Raw genomic sequence first — 19,882 nt, 5'->3', positions numbered from 1 at the left:
GAAGTCCTACGTGCCAACAAAAAGAGCCAAAAATAATCTTGTAGTTTAAAAGACTGAATGAATGATCCAGCACTTGGAGTTTGGAAAAGCCTCAGCACTAATCATGAAATATGTATCAAAAGCTTTGGCACTCTGGGTGATATGCTAAGTTTCTTCTCTGGCTGCAAGTGGAAATTCTTTTTTTCTGGCATAGAATAGGCCAAATTCAGATAATAAATTCTGCACTTTATAATTCTCCCAGCATAAATTGCTGCAAAGTAAGTAAAATCCAGAATATACTTTTCCTTCCTTGGTGGACAAGGTAGCTGTCTGTAAAAGGAAATGAGCCGGTGGATGTATCCTTTTTTATCATGAAAAGAAATCACAATGCATATCTCAAAGGGAAAGAGAAAAAAGATCACATATCAGAAAAGGACTGGAAGGAGATAAATAAAATTGGCTTCTTGGGACCATTGAGATAGCACTGAAAATAAGGTGTTTATTTTGCCTGCGGCCACCCTAGTTTGATCTCAGACACCATTTACGTTCTCTGGGCAATGCCAACAATCTCTTCTGAGCACAGAGCTGGGAATAGACTCAAACTACCAACATGTGTGGCAAAAATAATCAAGATTCAAAATAAAATAAAATAAAAGGGTTTATTTATTTAGTAAATATATGCAAAATTTAAAAATTTATTCATTTATTTGGAGAGACATATAAACAGTGTTTATTTTGAACATTATGTTCCGGGATCACTCAGGTCTGGACTCAGACAACCATATGGATTTTGTCTTCTGTACTATCTCTCTGGCCTTTGCAATTTCTATTTAATTTTTAGAACAATTACATATATATTCTATAATTAGAAAAGTATTAAGATTTTCTTAAAAAAAGAATCATTGGTCTAAAACTCATAAGCAATAACCTTGGATGATTTTTTTTTTTTTTTGGTTTTTGGGTCACACCCATGGTGCTCAGGGGTTACTCCTGTCTCTATGCTCAGAAATCGCTCCTGGCAGGCTCAGGGAACCATATGGGATGCCAAGATTTGAATTTCTGTCCTTCTGCATGCAAGGCAAACACCTTACCTCCATGCTATCTCTCTGGCCTCAACCTTGAATGATTTTAAAGACATTTTTAGAACATGGCTTCTTCATAAATTAATGTGGGCAGGAAAATTTTTTATGCTAATCCAAATAATATTGATTTCAAATTAAAACAATTCAGTGATTATTTTTATATAAGTAAAAAATTAGCACTTCTAATCAATCTGATGAAATGCTAAACACTTCAAATTAAATTAAATTAATATTTGTTAAGTTTTATTTCAGTTAATTCAGTTCTCTATACTCCAAATTATCTAAAATAATTTATTTATTTTCTAAATTTTTCCTCCTAATATGAATAACCTGAGATAACTAAATATAGATAAATATTGATTATCCTCCTTAAACAAACATTCATTTGTTTTGGAGTATTACTTTTACTTGGAGTATAACATTTTGAAGTATAACTAAACAATTTGGACAAAGCAGAATTCATCATTTGAAAGAAAGAAAATAAAAAACAAACGTTTCTTTATGTATGTTTTTCCACACAGGCACGTATCCCATAAATTACATAACATTCCAGACATAAAATTATTTAAAATGATTTGATTTTAGAATCAATAAACCAATCAATCAACAAACACTTCAATATAGGGAGACCTTCTTTGACATTTAATGACTTAAGCTTCATCATAGGGATCTAATAAATGGCCAAATAAAGCATTACAAAAGCTTTTATTGTTTTTGAAGTAAAACAGTTTTATTTAAAGAAATTTAATTAAAAAATGTGAGGGAGAAAGAGGAGAGAGATTCTTTTAAAATTAAGTAGGAGTAAATTATATAACTCATTCAACCCCAAAGTAGCCATATAATTTATTATATGACAAATAACATTCTTTCTGTGAAGACAGAAGGTGTTTATTGGTAGTTCTGTTGAGACAGTGAATATATGCCAAAGTTTACTCAGATAAAGTGGAATGAGGTCATTGCCACTTTTAAAAAAAGTTGTAAAGTTATAAATTATAAATAAAAAATTTGAAAACCTATCAAAATGGGGAGAGGAAATGAATAGACACTTCTCAGAGGAAGAAAAGTAGATCAACAATTGGCACATGAAAAATACTCAGCATCACTAATCATTCGGGAAATTAAATTAAGTCAACAATGTGGTATCTCAGATTTGTGGGAATGGCACTTATCAAAAAATTGGAGGAACCATGTATGCTCATGGAGATGTGGTAAAAAAAAAAATCATCCACTGCTGGTGGGAATGTTGTCTGTCAAACTTCTGTGGGAAAAAAACTTGGAACTGAATTATCATATGACCCAGCAATTTTACTTTGGGGTAGCTACCTCTAGGACTTAAAAACTTTGATACATGGGGCTGGAGTGGGTGCAAAGGTAGGGCATTTGCCTGTACACGGCTGACCTAGGACGGATTGCAGTTCGATACCGTGGTCCCATATGATCCCCCGAGCCAGGATTGATTTCTGAGCACAAAGCCAGGAGTAACCCCTGAGTGTCAAGGGGTGTGGTCCAAAACAAACAAACAAACAAAAAAAAAAAACTTTGATGCAAAAGGATGTATGAACACCATAATTCATTAGTACACTTAATTACTAATATCTAAGATATGGAAACAACGTAGGTTTTCAAACACAGATGATTTGTATTACGAAGATATGATAACTATTCACAATGGAATACGATGAAACTTACAAGGAATGTTGAAATTATGCTATTTGTTGCGACCTGGTTGGAAGTGGAAGATACTATGTTGAGTGAAGTAAGCCAGAAGAAGAAAGACAAACATAGATGTGCTTACTTATTTGTAGTATGTAGAATAACTGGATGAAGAAATACAATACAGTAAAGGGAGGATATCTTGACCACTTTTGACCCCAGAGCTTAAAGAGAAAGAAAGAAATCAAGATAGGAAGATGAGAAAGGGAAACAATGGGCAAACAGTGATTTGTTCTTCTATTATATTAGTGATGTGGGAGTGGTACAGGTTCAACAACATTGAAAATATGAGAGCTAAGGTGCAGTCATCAAACTTTGTAATCAGTTTGTATTAAGGTGAAAGCTAGAGGTGGGGTTTGGGGATAGGGATGATGGAGTATGGGAATACTGGTGAAAGAAGCTTACACTGGTGTTAGGATTGGTGTTCAAATATTATATGCCCAAAATTCAACTATCAATAATGTTGTAAATCATAGTTCTTTAACTAAATATAAAATTTTAAAAATTAGTTTATAAATTATGTAAGATTATATTTTAACTAGAAAAAGCAAATATTAGAAGATATTAGACATATTATAAATAGTATAAAATAAAAATCTAAATGAAGTCATAACATAATATAAAAGCAAAACAATGCATTTTAAAAGTGCCATAGACATGGCATTCATTTTGAAACAAAGAATTAAAGAATATAGATTTAAATAAATGTTCTAGATAATGTATACATTCTTTTAAATGTTTCGAGAGAAAAACTCCTGTAAAATAAAAATTCATGAGTGGTGAAATCACCCCAAACACACATCTAACCCCTGGACAGAGATGGGTTTGATGAAGAGGGGTAGTGGAGAAGAAATAATACCAAGCCAATCAGGAAAGAATGGCAAACATGGCATCCATGGCCTTTTGTCTCCTGCACTCTTTGCTTCAACAAACCTTGTTTCTTTATTCAAACCAATTCCAAAAACCAAGAGGGAAAAACTCCAGAGAGAGAAACAAAAGTACTATCTGGTGGGCTTTTACCATATCAAAGGAAGAGGTTTAGGGAAATAACACATTTGTTTAAGGTATTTAGCTAGTCTCATTTTATAAACTGCAATGTAGGTATTCATGAAATAAATTTTCTATGTTATCACGATTTCAAAAAACAAAACTTGCCTATATACTTCAAGCAAGGGTAAAAACATTTTAAATTTTCAAATAACTTGTGTGCTACATAATGTTTCTAAGATGAACAAAAATGGAAGTTTACCCACATAATTTTGCAAAGCTACCATAAGATCAATGCCAAATTAGGTAAGCCTAATACACACACAAAAAAAACCCTATATCTCCATTTCACATATAAAAATAGATATGCACATCTAAAAGACTTTCTACCAAATTATTCCCTCATCAGAAGCTGATTAGTATGCATGATTCAGGACAAAATCTGTCTTAATTTTCCACACTAAGTTGTACTCTGAACTTTCATATTTAGTTTAATACTTTCCTAGTTACATGAGGAAGGAATTAGGGAAGAATGTGATGCTGCAAATCCTAAGATATATAAAAATAAAAAATGTGTGAAAAAGTGAGATGTGGTGTTTAAAATGGAATGATCATATATCAGAATACTAATACTTAAGAAACCTCCAGTAACCTAGTGTTTGCTTCAAAACTGTCAGTGCCTATATAGCATAAGTACTAAAAGACTTTATGATGCTAATATTTCATATTTTGTATGAGATAAAAATACTTTTAATCCATTGCCATAATTTTAATCCATGTCACAGACTTGGTTTAATAAAAAGCTTATCTAAGAAGCTCAAAAACGTGTTTATTTTCAACCTGTCATGGTTTAAAATCTAAGACATGACTCTCACATTGAAACATCTTATTGATGACTCTTTTATCAAGTATTAACTGCATTTGAGCTAAATAAATCTAATTGAACCAATGCTTTAAAATGTGTTATTCAAGAACATTTGTGTGTGTGCTTTTTAATCTTTATTAATTGCTAATTATCAGAACTTAAAATTTTGAACTCAGTACTTGTGAGAGATATGTAAAAGTGATCAATCTAAAACAACTTTAAAAATTCAAGACTTTGAAATAAACAATCTTCCACCCCCTTCAAATTGTTGTTTTGAAAAAAATAATGTATTTCCTTAGCCAAGATTCACCAGTTGTTCCCTTTGAAGCATTTACGTTATCTGTAATATATCTAACCTATCCATCTATCATTCTATGCAAATACTTTTCTAAATTTGAAAAATTTGAATTTTAAAAAATACATTGCTGGTCTCAGGGTATTTCAGCACTCTATTAAAGTACAAAGATAGTGCTTTATGCAAAAATAACATTACCATATAGAGGAAACAATATAAAACAAAATATTTTATAAGACATAGCTCATTTATAAACATTGCTAATAAGATAAACCTATAAATCCTGTTTATTTACTTTCAACTTTTATAATCAAAAATATATTTATACATATACATACATAAAGAGGAAGCTTCAACTATAGCTATAGAAAAGAAACAAAACATTCTTGACCATGAGAAAAGCAGAAATTAGGAAAACTAATAAGCTTTTCTTTATGGATAAATATAAGTTGATGAAATAGCAGCTTAAAAGATCATTTTTCTTTTCTTTTTCTTTTTTTTTGTTTTTGGGCCATACCCAATGATGCTCAGGGGTTACTCCTGTCTATGCACTCAGAAAGTGCTCCTGGCTTGGGGGACCATATGGGACGCCATGGATAGAACCACAGTCCATCCTCCTAGGTTAGCGTGTGCAAGGCTAATGCCCTACCATTTGCGCCACTACTTCGGCCCCTTATATTCCATTTTTAAGTACTTTTTTGTTTTATCTTACTTTGGGAGCATTATGCTGGGAGTTACTCCTGGTGGTACTTAGGACAAAATCCAGGGTACCTGTAAGCAAATTACATATTCAATACTTTAAGCTATCTCTCCTGTCCCCAAGGTTACTAAAAGAGGGGTTGGCATGGGGGGCTCACCCAGAGGTTCTCAAGAGCATTCCGGTATCTGTGCATAGTATAACCTCTGAAGGCACCTGGGGAATCATATGTAGTGGTGAGGATAAAACTTACTCATAGCTCTTTTTTTTTTTTTTTTTAGAGTTTGCCACAGCATAAATTTTTATGGGAGCTCAAACCACCAGATGTATACTTAGATTTTCCTGGTGGGGCAAACAGAAATAACCCCCATGGGGTTCCTCAAAAGGCCCGCTGAGGATGACATTTTCCATCTGTGTGGATGGTTAAGGATTTTCCGAACACATGCTTGGCATTACATTTTTTTTTTACATTTTTTTAAATTTATTTAAACACCTTAATTACATACATGATTGTGTTTGGGTTTCAGTCATGTAAAGAACACCACCCATCACCAGTGCAACATTCCCATCACCAATGTCCCAAGTCTCCCTTCGCCCCACCCGACCCCCGCCTGTACTCTAGACAGGCTCTCCATTTTCCTCATACATTCTCATTATTAGGACAGTTCAAAATGTAGTTATTTCCCTAACTAAACTCATCACTCTTTGTGGTGAGCTTCCTGAGGTGAGCTGGAACTTCCAGCTCTTTTCTCTTTTGTGTCTGAAAATTATTATTACAAGGGTGTCTTTCATTTTTCTTAAAACCCATAGATGAGTGATACCATTCTGCGTTTTTCTCTCTCTCTCTGACTTATTTCACTCAGCATAATAGATTCCGTGTACATCCATGTATAGGAAAATTTCATGACTTCATCTCTCCTGACAGCTGCATAATATTCCATTGTGTATATGTACCACAGTTTCTTTAGCCATTCGTCTGTTGAAGGGCATCTTGGTTGTTTCCAGAGTCTTGCTATGGTAAATAGAGCTGCAATGAATATAGGTGTAAGGAAGGGGTTTTTGTATTGTATTTTTGTGTTCCTAGGGTATATTCCTAGGAGTGGTATAGCTGGATCGTATGGGAGCTCGATTTCCAGTTTTTGGAGGAATCTCCATATCGCTTTCCATAAAGGTTGAACTAGACAGCATTCCCACCAGCAGTGGATAAGAGTTCCTTTCTCTCCACATCCCCGCCAACACTGTTTATTCTCATTCTTTGTGATGTGTGCCATTCTCTGGGGTGTGAGGTGGTATCTCATCGTTGTTTTGATTTGCATCTCCCTGATGATTAGTGATGTGGAACATTTTTTCATGTGTCTTTTGGCCATGTGTATTTCTTCTTTGTCAAAGTGTCTGTTCATTTCTTCTCCCCATTTTTTGATGGGGTTAGATGTTTTTTTCTTGTAAAGTTCTGTCAGTGCCTTGTATATTTTGGAGATTAGCCCCTTATCTGATGGGTATTGGGTGAATAGTTTCTCCCACTCAGTGGGTGGCTCTTGTATCCTGGGCACTATTTCCTTTGAGGTGCAGAAGCTTCTCAGCTTAATATATTCCCATCTGTTAATCTCTGCTTTCACATGCTTGGAGAGTGCAGTTTCCTCCTTGAAGATGCCTGTAATGTCCTGGAGTGTTTTGCCTATGTGCTGTTCTATATATCTTATGGTTTGGGGGCTGATATCGAGGTCTTTAATCCATTTGGATTTTACCTTTGTACATGATGTTAGCTGGGGGTCTAAGTTTAATTTTTTGCAAGTGGCTATCCAATTGTGCCAACACCACTTGTTGAAGAGGCTTTCCCTGCTCCATTTAGGATTTCCTGCTCCTTTATCAAAAATTAGGTGGTTGTATCTCTGGGGAACATTTTCTGAGTATTCAAGCCTATTCCACTGATCTGAGGACCTATCCTTATTCCAATACCATGCTGTTTTGATAACTGTTGCTTTGTAGTACAGTTTAAAGTTGGGGAAAGTAATTCCTCCCATATTCTTTTTCCCAATGATTGCTTTAGCTATTCGAGGGTGTTTATTGTTCCAAATGAATTTCAAAAGTGTCTGATCCACTTCTTTGAAGAATGTCATGGGTATCTTTAGAGGGATGGCATTAAATCTGTATAATGCCTTGGGGAGTATTGACATTTTGATGATGTTAATCCTGCCAATCCATGAGCAGGGTATGCGTTTCCATTTTCGTGTGTCCTCTCTTATTTCTTGGAGCAGAGTTTTATAGTTTTCTTTGTATAGGTCCTTCACATATTTAGTCAAGTTGATTCCAAGATACTTGAGTTTATGTGGCACTATTGTGAATGGGGTTGTTTTCTTAATGTCCATTTCATCCTTATTACTATTGGTATATAGAAAGGCCATTGATTTTTGTGTGTTAATTTTGTAGCCTGCCACCTTGCTATATGAGTCTATTGTTTCTAGAAGCTTTTTGATAGAGTCTTTAGGGTTTTCTAAGTAGAGTATCATGTCATCTGCAAACAGTGAGAGCTTGACTTCTTCCTTTCCTATCTGGATTCCCTTGATATCCTTTTCTTGCCTAATCGCTATAGCAAGTACTTCCAGTGCTATGTTGAATAGGAGTGGTGAGAGAGGACAGCCTTGTCTTGTGGCAGAATTTAGAGGGAAGGCTTTCAGTTTTTCTCCATTGAGGATAATATTTGCCACTGGCTTGTGGTAGATGGCCTTCACTATATTGAGAAAGGTTCCCTCCATTCCCATCTTGCTGAGAGTTTTGATCAAGAATGGGTGTTGGACCTTATCAAATGCTTTCTCTGCATCTATTGATATGATCATGTGGTTTTTATTTTTCTTGTTATTGATGTTGTGTATTATGTTGATAGATTTACGGATGTTAAACCAGCCTTGCATTCCTGGGATGAAACCTACTTGATCGTAGTGGATGATCTTCTTAACGAGGCATTGAATCCTATTTGCCAGGATTTTGTTGAGGATCTTTGCATCTGCATTCATCAGTGATATTGGTCTGTAATTTTCTTTTTTGGTAGCGTCTCTGTCTGGTTTAGGTATCAAGGTGATGTTGGCTTCATAAAAGCTATTTGGAAGTGTTTCTGTTTGTTCAATTTCATGAAAGAGTCTTGCCAAGATTGGCAGTAGTTCCTCTTGGAAAGTTTGATAGAATTCATTAGTGAATCCATCTGGACCTGGGCTTTTGTTTTTCGGCAGACATTTGATTACTGTTTTAATTTCATCAATGGTGATGGGGGTGTTTAGATATGCTACATCCTCTTCCTTCAAACGTGGAAGATTATAAGAGTCCAAGAATTTATCCATTTCTTCCAGGTTCTCATTTTTAGTGGCGTAGAGTTTTTCAAAGTAGTTTCTGATTACCCTTTGAATCTCTGTCATATCAGTAGTGATCTCTCCTTTTTCATTCCTGATACGAGTTATCAAGTTTCTCTCTCTCTCTTTCTTTGTTAGGTTTGCCAGTGGTCTATCAATCTTGTTTATTTTTTCAAAGAACCAACTTCTGCTTTCCTTGATCTTTCGGATTGTTTTTTGAGTTTCCACTTCGTTGATTTCTGCTCTCAGCTTTGTTATTTCCTTCTGTCTTCCTGTTCTTGGGTCCTTTTGTTGAGCATTTTCTAGTTCTATTAGCTGTGTCATTAAGCTACTCAGGTAAGCTCCTTCTTCCTTCCTGATGTGTGCTTGCAAAGCTATAAATTTTCCTCTCAGTACTGCTTTTGCTGTGTCCCATAAGTTCTGAGAGTTTGTGTCTTTATTGTCATTTGTTTCCAGGAACCTTTTTATTTCCTCCTTGATTTCATCTCGGACCCACTGGTTATTGAGCATGAGGCTGTTTAACTTCCAGGTGTTAAAGTGTTTCTTCTGAGTCCCTTTGGAGTTCACAAATAATTTCAGAGCCTTGTGGTCAGCGAAGGTAGTCTGCAAAATTTCTATCCTCTTGATCTTATGGAGGTATGTTTTATGTGCCAGCATGTAGTCTATCCTGGAGAATGTCCCATGTACATTGGAGAAGAATGTGTATCCAGGTTTCTGGGGATGGAGTGTCCTATATATATCCACTAGGCCTCTTTCTTCCATTTCTCTCCTCAGGTCTAGTATATTCTTGTTGGGTTTCAGTCTGGTTGACCTGTCCAGTGTTGACAAAGCCGTGTTAAGGTCCCCCACAATTATTGTGTTGTTGTTGATATTATTTTTCAGATTTGTCAACAGTTGTATTAAATATTTTGCTGGCCCCTCATTCGGTGCATATATGTTTAGGAGAGTGAATTCTTCCTGCTCTACGTACCCCTTGATTAATATAAAATGTCCGTCTTTGTCCCTTACAACCTTCCTGAGTATAAAGTTTGCATTATCTGATATTAGTATGGCCACTCCAGCTTTTTTATGGGTGTTGTTTGCTTGGATAATTTTTCTCCAGCCTTTTATTTTGAGTCTATGTTTGTTCTGACTATTCAGGTGCGTTTCTTGTAGGCAGCAGAAGGTTGGATTGAGTTTTTTGATCCATTTAGCCACTCTGTGTCTCTTAACTGGTGCATTTAGTCCATTGACGTTGAGAGAAAGAATTGTCCTGGGATTTAACGCCATCTTTATTTCAAAATTTGGTGTGTCTTTTGGGTAGTCTTGTCTTAGATTAGGTCTTTCAGTTTTTCTCTTAAGACTGGTTTTGTGTCTGTGAAGTTTCTGAGCTGTTTTTTGTCTGTGAAACCATGTATTCTTCCATCAAACCGGAAAGTGAGTTTTGCTGAGTATAGTATTCTGGGTGAAGCATTCATTTCATTCAGTCTTGTCACAATATCCCACCACTGCTTTCTGGCATTGAGTGTTTCTGGTGACAGGTCTGCTGTAAATCTCAGGGAAGCTTGCTTGAACGTGATTTCCCCTTTTGATCTTGCTGTTTTCAGAATTCTGTCTCTATCTGTGGGATTTGTCATTGTGACTAGGATGTGTCTTGGGGTGGTTTTTCTGGGGTCTCTTTTGGTTGGTACTCTTCGGGCATGCAGGATTTGATCACATATATTCTTTAGCTCTGGAAGTTTCTCTTTAATGATGTTCTTGACCATTGATTCTTCCTGGAAATTTTCTTCCTGGGTCTCTGGGACTCCAATGATTCTTAAGTTGTTTCTGTTGATCTTATCATAGACTTCTATTTTCGTCTGTTCCCATTCTTTGACTAATTTTTCCATTGTCTGCTCATTTGCTTTAAGTTTTTTGTCCAATCTCTCCTGCTGTATGGAATTGTTATGTATCTCATCTTCCACAGCACCAAGTCTATTCTCAGCTTCTGATACCCTGTCCCAGAGCTTATCCATTTTGTCATTCACTTCGTTTACTGACTTTTTCAGTCCTGTTAGTTGACATGTTATTTCAGTTTGGAGTTTTGTGATTTCTGCCTTCATATTTTCTTGGTTCTTATTAGTGTTCTGTTCAACTCGATCCATGGTTTCTTGGAGTCTGTTGAGCATCTTCCATATTGCTAGTCTAAAGTCCTTATCTGAGAGGTTGATTAGTTGGTCAGTCATTATCTGGTCCTCAGAATTGTCATCTTCATTCTCTATGTCTGATGCTGGCCTGCGTTGTTTCCCATTGTCACACTTGTATTGTGGGTTTTTCTACGTGTTGTAGTGGTATTCATTGTCTATATGATGTAGGCAGCACACTCCTCTGGCTCCTCCCTTTCTGGATGGGCTGACTTGCCTCTAAGGGAGGGGAGTCCTCCGTGGATGAAGCCTCACACTGGGTCAAATCTTAGGCCCGAGCATGCAACAGAGAAGACAGTCCAGAGAGAAATGTTTGCTTCTGTGATATAGCGCCGTTCTTAGTGTGATTTTTCCTTCTTGTTGCAATGGAGTTATTTCCTTAGAAAGAGTGCACGGCCGCGTAGCGAAGCGGAGCAGCCGTGCTCCTCTGAGCCTCTTTTTGCCCCACTCGCAAGAGTTTCACGCAAGAGGACAGTAGACAGACATAGACAGGTCACACTCACAGTCTTTCACAGTTGAGCCCCACTGGGCCGGTGTACTTTCGCGGATTTTCCCCGCCTGGTGTCACACACAGGGAGCCGGCTTTTGCAAAGCTTAGCCGGTTTTTATGCTCTGAAGTCCCTCCCTGAAAATGGCGTCTGGGCGAGCGAGGTTTCTGGAGCCTCTCCTTGCCCCACTCGCAAGAGTTTCACGCAAGAGGACAGTAGACAGACATAGACAGGTCACACTCACAGTCTTTCACAGTTGAGCCCCACTGGGCCGGTGTACTTTCGCGGATTTTCCCCGCCTGGTGTCACACACAGGGAGCCGGCTTTTGCAAAGCTTAGCCGGTTTTTCTAAAACTTACTCATAGCTCTTTACAAAAAAATTACCCCTGGCATTGCTCACTGGACCTTATGTGGTGCCAAAGATTGAAATAAGGTTGGCTGCATGTAAGGTGAGTCCCTGAAATTTTGTACTACCTCTCTGTTTCTGATTTCTTTTCAGTTTAAATTGATTACATTTTTTTGGAAATTCCAGAATGTAGATGACTACTGATAAGTTAAGAAACACACTGACAGCTTTCTTTGAGTTATTTTGGTGGATTGTTTATCTTTCTGTTCTGTTGATATTTTGATATTTTTACCAGGGAAATTTGATGCAGTGGGACATAAAATTAAGGACAAATTCTAAGGTGAACTGTATGGAAAGCAATGCCTTATTCCCTATATCTTCTCCAGAGTTTCTTTTTGTTTTGCTTGTTTGTTTTTGGTCTACATACATTGATGCTCAAGATTTACTCCTGGTTTTGCACTCAGGGATCACTTCTGGGGAAGGTGGTTAGGGGACCATACATGGTGCAGGGAAATGAATTTGGATCTGAAAAATGTGAAACAAGCACAAACCCTGACCATGAATTTCTTTTATAATTAAAACAATACTAACACGAGAAGTAAAATACTAATACAACAATCAAACTGTAGGAATGGAAAGAAAATAGTAAGAAAAAGAGATGAGCTGAATACTCAAACTTTTAAACAAGGGTCAATAAAACAGGAAAATGAGGCAGGGCAGTTTTGTCTCAAATACTATACATTTGTCTTTGGATCTTTTATGTTACTTAAAGATTGATCTATTTTCCTTCTTCCTCATTCCTATCCATATCAGAGAGAAAAAAAAAAAAGATTTAAAGAGCCAGATTCATGTAAGGTCCTTCTTTGTCTAAGTTTTATTTTGGAAACAGGAGGGGGGGAGGGAGACAGAGATGGAGAGAGGGAATAGATTGGGAGAGGGGAGCAAAATGTATAAGAAAAAATGGAGGGAGGGAGGCAAGGAGAAAAAGAGAGAGGGAAAGAAGCTGAAATTTGAGAGGAAGAGGAGTCCATAAAGGAAGGCAAAGTTCACAACTTGAGCTAGGATACAAACTCAACTCAAGAATCAGTGTGCCAGGAGCAGAACCCTAGAATAGCAGGTAGGGCATTTGCCTAGCAGGCAGCCAATCTGGGTTCATCCAGGCATCCCATAAGGTCCCCTTAACCTGTGAGGAGCGATTTTTGAGCACAGAGCCAGTAGTAACACCTCAGCGCCACCTGATATGGCCCCAAAACAAACAAAAAAGAATCAATGTGTCAAGATTGTGTGTGTGTGTGTGTGTGTGTGTGTGTGTGTGTGTGTGTGTGTGTGTGTTTCAAAAAATAAAAGCTAAGAATAGAAGGGGAGAAATTCTGAGGGAAGTCCAGGAACAACAAAGCAAAGGGTAGTCATTCAGGAGGAACAGAAGTAGAAGGAACTTTAAGAGATTTCTGTAAAAAAAAAAAAAAAGAAACAGTGCAAAAGATCTGGAAAAATGAAAAGCCTTTACTATAAGTTGCACCCACACTAATTTATACTTCAGGACAATAGGATGGGCTACAACAGGAATGAGTATTTGTAAGATCCCCACCTGTGAAAAGAAAGGGAATTTGGCCCTAACCTCTGACTTTTGCCATTCGAGTTATCACCATTTGCACTGATTTATTCAATAGTATTGAGGTAACAGGATGAAAGATTAGTCGAGTTATCACCATTTGCATTGATTTATTCAATAGTATTGAGGTAACAGGATGAAAGATTAAAGTTTACTTTTCAGTTAAGGCTCTGGAGAGTATGATCAGAAAAGTCAGAAAAGTCCTGAGAAATTATTCTTTATTTCAATTCCTCTTCACCATTAGAAAATTTACTATGTATATTTAAGAATTTACAAAATTTTTATTGAGAGAATGTGTAAGCAAGTGCTTTTCATTATCAAGTACATACTATGACCCAGACACCAATTCTGAAACTTGAAATACAGTCTCTTGCTGATTCTTCAAATTTTAAACTGTTGCATATAAAAAGTTATATATGTAAAGTTGGGAACTCAATATTTGTTTAATTAGTCAATGAATGCACAGTGGATGCCTCTTGTACCTTCATAAAATCATGTGGAACACAAATTCCACACAAAACATCACAGATTTTTATAACTATTGTTTTATCCGCAAACCATCTTATCACATATATGACCATTCTGTCAGGATCTCATATATTAGAACATTGCCAAGTTCTTGTATGTTGAGAAAGACTGAAATCTATTACACTAGATAATTTCAATTTCTATAGCTTCACACTGTCTTAAAAGTTGTCAGTCTCCGGTGATTTGAAGGAAAGGAGGTTCTACCTGGCATGGAAAACATTAAATTAGAGTGAATAAATAGAGACTTGGCATAGCACTTCTGAAAGGTTGTCAACCTCTGCTCAGCTTCCTTTTCCACGTCAATTCTCATGTGCAAGAAAATCAGAATGCACATGTACGTTCCTGGGAAAGATATTCCACTATTTGAAATCTACAAAAATCACAGGTAGTCTTTTACACTAAATTAGACTTTCAGGGTAAATCAATAAGGTCAAAAAGTACACAAGATAATTCTAGTACAGACTAGACAGTCAGTGCTAAATAATAAGCTATCTCTGTAACATGGTGTAGAAAGTTAAAAATAAATAATAGAGATCATTTTCAAAGTGCATTCAGTATTGACTATTTTAATTTGTATGACTCTCTAAGAATAAAATATCCCTCATGGGAAACACTCGTTTTCAGAGCATCTACTTGATAGATTTCTAGGAAAACAGAAAGAAAATGGTCTTATTATACAGCTACTACCCCAATCTACAGAGAAAATTACAATTCAATTTTGTCAATATATTTATAAGCCTCTTTTCTTGACTAATTTCCTAAAATGACAATTAAGCAAAAAACATAATAAAATAATATTTATGAAAATCACATACTAGCTATTATGGAGGGTATATGTGAGTATAAACTTCCTTTATTCCTGAAAATACCTTTAAAGATAAGCTTATGTGATCATATTTCATTATTATGGTTAAGCAACTTGTCCAGCAACATTTTAAAGAAATATAAAACAAATATACAGATAAATAAGAAACAGATTTCAGTTGGATAGATTTACTCATATCATGCTATTTTATATTCGTAGTTACATCAATAAATATTTATAAATATAGATATGAAAATACAGCTATTCTTATGAAGGGTATGTGCTACATTTGGCTGTTTTCAGGTCTTCTGACTGTTCAGAGATCACTCCTGGTAGTGCTCAGAAATTGCATATAGGTTTGCAACATGCTAGGAAAATGCCATATCCTCTATGCTATCCTTCTGGCACATGTAAGAGATTTCTTAAGAGACTTCTGAAGCCTAAAGGAAATAAGCTGGAGACCCAGTCAATAGTTCAATATGAATCTGAGATTCTGAGAAACAAGATTGTGGAGATAAGTTTCCAGTTTCACTTCAAGACAAAAGACAGGAAACCAAAGTTCCTGCTTGAAGGTAATTAGGCAAAGAGAATAATTATTTTCTATTAAAGTTTCATAGACAATAGGAAGATCATCTCATTCATAAACACATACACTCGCAGAAACAATGTTTAACCAATTAACTGGGCAACCCATGATAGTGATAATGTTGATGCATAAAACCAACAATCATGATCACAGAGTAAATGAGTACAGAGGAACCTAAACTCAGGACTAACTACTGGCTTCTAATTTCTAACCATCATAATATGCCTTTATTATATTTAGTAAGCAAAGAAGGTACAAAATATTCTATTATAATTAATCCAGTCAATCATGAAAAGCAGCATAGGAATCAGACAATTGTTAGAATTTTCCAAATTAAACAACTTACAGAAACTAATTCCTTGATGGTATATATAACACATATTATTCTATTTTATTCTGTTCTACATAATTTATATTATAAATAGGATATACACATAAAATTTAAACTAATTATTCTTATACAAATACCTTACAGTCTGAATTAAAGCTATATTAGTTTTTAATGAAAAACTTAGATAAGTTAATTCAAAAGATAATATAAAAACTGAAAGTAACTCACAGATAGGTAGATGGTTTGGTAAATAGATAAACAAAAACATTTTGAAATAATATTTCTAAAATACATATCTTAGACTACCTGTTTAAAAATATTAAAATACTAACTTTTGAGGTTTTCTTATCTACCATTATAAATATTTTACTGTTTTACTTAATAGTAATGACACTAATAAGATTGCATCTTTATAGTTTTTCACATGTTTATAAAAGTTTCTATAGTCCATAGAATCAGAACTGTAATCAATGGCAAAGAATGAGTCAAATAATGAATCAAATAAAGAACTAGGTATTTTGGGAGAACACCAGGTGATACACAGGGAGTACTCTTGGTTCTGCATTCAGGAATCACTTCTCACTGGTCTCAGGGAACCATAGCCAGGGATCAAATCAAGGTCAGCTGCTTTCAAGGAAAATACTCTACTTATGGATGAGCTCTACTTGAAGCCTAGTTTTATAGTGGAAAACATAAGTACCTGATATGTTTAATTTTCTCCTTGTATAACTAGGAATGAAAAGATGTAGATTTTTGAATAGCAGGAAATTATACTCATGAATCTATAATGGATCAATACATAGCCTTGGATCAGAAAACAAATAATTGGTATAAAATTAACTATTATTTTATATAATAATATATATAATACTGGGTATATCAGTTGGGTAATGATAAGCAGAAGGAAGAAATTAAAGTAAGAAGACTGATCATGGAAATGAGGAAGAACAAGTAGTGAGAGAAAGAGATGACAATGGAGCTGGTCTGATGGCAGTAGTTTATCAGAACTTATTAATGTTAGTATCACAAAAATTGGTATCTAACCTCCCCCCCAATGCTTAACTTGACTGGCTTAAAAAAAGAGATGACAATGGGGAGCTAATATTTTACTCATTTATTTTTCCTTTTTAATAAATTTTAATTGAATCACTGTTAGAGACAAGACTATAAAGTTGTTCATGAAGTTTTGATCATACAATGTTCCAATTCTTATCCCTTCACCAGTGTATACTTCCGGACATCACTGTCCCAAGTACCTCCTCCTACCCTTTTTCCCCTACTCCTGCCTCTGACAGAATTTTTTCTCTCTTTGATTTTTTCTGTCTCTCTCTTTTTCTTTTAGGGATTGTGGTTTGCAATATTGTTACTGAAGGTGTATTATGCATATCACTTTACCTCCGTTCAGTATCGAGTTCTTGTCCTGAATAATTATTTAAAGCTACAATAGTCAAGGTGGACCTTTCTCTACTCTAACTACACCATCCCTTCTGCCCCTATCACCATCATGGCAAGCTTCTTGCTATAGACTTTCTCCTGCTCTTGTCTCTATTGGATATTATTCCCATACTGTCTTTTTCCTTCAAATAACCCACCGGTGCGTATGATCATTCGATGTCTCTCCCTCAGCCTCTGAGTCACGTCACTCAGCATAATATTTTCTATATCCATCCATGGATGGATGTTCCATGACTTCATTTTTCCTAACATTGTATACCATTGTGTTGATGTATCATATTTTTTTATCTATTCTCAGGCACTTGGGTTGTTTCCAGATTCTGGCTGGAAACTCAGTTTCTAGGTTTTTGAGGAATAGTTCATTGTTTTCAAAAAAAAAAAAAAAAGCTGAGCCATTCTATATTCCCACCAATAATGAATGAGAGTCCATTCCTACCCTTATTATCCACATCAACATTGGTTGTTCTAATTCATTGTGATGTGTGCCAGTTTTTGTGGTGTGATATTATAACTCATAATTTTGATTTGCATCCAAGGAGCTAATATTTTATAGGCAGTTGTAGATGAGGAGTTTTGCTTATAGAGGTAAAGGCAGAGGAGTGCTAAAAGAAGAAAGTGAAAGTCACACAATGATTTATAAAAGATTCTAAGAAAAATAACAGCCAGTGAAAAGGCTTTTAAATAGAACAATAAGTTGTTAAAGAATAAAAAGGTCACTAGAGAGAGATGAGAGAATGAAGGGAAATACTCTCTAAGATAGGGGTACTGAGAAGACTGTGTAGAGAACAGATCTTATGAAGATTCTGATGGCTACTGAGTTAAACAAAACATAATTAAAGAGTTTTGGACATAGGGATGATATGGTTTGCTTTCAAGAAAAAGAGGAACATACAGAGAAGATATTGCATATAAATTTTGTTTTGTTTTGTTTTGGGGCCACACCCTGTGATGCTCAGGGGTTACTCCTGGCTATGCATTCAGAAACAGCTCCTGGCTTGGGGGACGATATGGGATGCTGGGGGTATCCAACTGCTGTCTGTCCTAGGTTAGCACATGCAAGACAGACGCCCTACCACTTGTTTCACCTCTCTGGTCTCAGATTCTTTTTTTTTTTTAATTAAAAAAATTGAAACTATGGTTTACAAATTTATTCCAGCATACAATGTTCCAACACTAATCCCACTACCAGTGTTCCCCGCCCATCACCAATAACCCAGGTTCCTTATGCCATCAGCCTGCCCCCTTGACAGGTATATAACAAATTTATTTTATATTATTTGCTCCAATGAAATTGGAATAAATGGCAAATGAAATTATTAGAAAATAAATCAATAAAAGTCCGTTTGTAATGATTGATTGCTGTTATTTTAGCCAATATAAATAAGATGTTAATTCATCATTGAAACTGGTATAAAATACCTTAGTAAGCTGGGAATAAACATACCTTTCTTAATCTAGTAGACCATTATTGTTTGTCATAATTAGTACCATATGTTGGGAAATTAGTTCTGTCATTTAGATAAATACTTTTAATGATTTTTGCAAAACTGTGTTTCAGTTTTGAATTCTCTAAGTTGTTTCTGTCCAAAAAGCTCTGTATCATTCCTTTAAATCTGAATGATAATTTATATGAATAGAACATTCTTGGCGAGATGTTTATTTTGTCAAGTGATTTTACTTTTTCCCTTTTTACTCTTCTGTGTTGCAGAGTTTCATTTGCTAGATAAATTTCCACTATAAATTCCTTATTTGATCTTGCAGAATTTAGTATTCTGTCTCTTTCTTTGGGTTTTGTCATTTTGAATACAATGTGTCACAGATTTTCCCAGTTGAAACTATTTACACTGGGACCCTTCAGATATTGGTTCCAGTAATTCTCAATTCTGGGAAGTTCTTTATCAATGATTTCTTTAACTATTTGTTCTTCATTATATTTTCCTTCCTGTTCTTCAGGGACTCCTATGATTTTTTGACCATTCATCATGAACTCATTCATAACACTCTAGAATGCAATTTATTTATTTTCTGTCTATTTTCTACCTTCTGTTTTCACCTAGCAGTTTCATCCTTTTCATCTTGGAGTTCCTCGATCTTTTACTATCTCTTTTATTCTGCTATTCAGAGCTTCTTTAAACTTTTTAAGTATCACCTAACATGCTCTTCATTTCTGTCATTTCTGATTGTAGTAGCTTTTTTATTTGAACTCTCATGCTTTCCTCTGCTTTGCTATCTGTGCTATAGTTTCTTTGAACTCGTTGACATTGTCTGAGGATCTGCTGGTGTTGTTTGTTTTCAGTGTTGTTATGTTTTAGCTCATTGAGCTTGTTGAGTTTCTACATGTGTACTTCACTGTTTTTATTGCTTTCTTGCTATGCTGGGGGTAGTTAGATATCCTGAACGATGCTGAGAGTTTAGGCTGGGGTTGCTCTCTTTCTCCTCTGCCTATCTGAACTGGTGGAAAAGGGAGCTGAAAGTAAGGAAAGATTGTGGTTTGGGCCCGTTTTATGGTTCAGGTCTGGTGTGAAGACTGTTGGGACATAGCAGAAGGAGGAAGCTCTGCCTCTTGTTCTGATTAGGCCAAGTGATATAAGTGAGAGTCAGGCCTCACCT

At 35.7% G+C, this 19,882-nt stretch overlaps 1 protein-coding gene across 1 annotated transcript in view; it reads right to left on the bottom strand.

Annotated features, from left to right (window-relative positions):
* The window catches only part of ST6GALNAC3 (ST6 N-acetylgalactosaminide alpha-2,6-sialyltransferase 3), a 658,045-nt gene that overhangs the window by 304,718 nt on the left and 333,445 nt on the right, over positions 1 to 19,882 (bottom strand). The gene's annotated exons all lie outside the window — the stretch shown is intronic.

This window comes from Suncus etruscus, chromosome 4, assembly GCF_024139225.1.
Source record: "Suncus etruscus isolate mSunEtr1 chromosome 4, mSunEtr1.pri.cur, whole genome shotgun sequence".
NCBI lineage: Eukaryota > Metazoa > Chordata > Mammalia > Eulipotyphla > Soricidae > Suncus > Suncus etruscus.
This window is presented reverse-complemented; position numbering and strand designations above follow the sequence as displayed.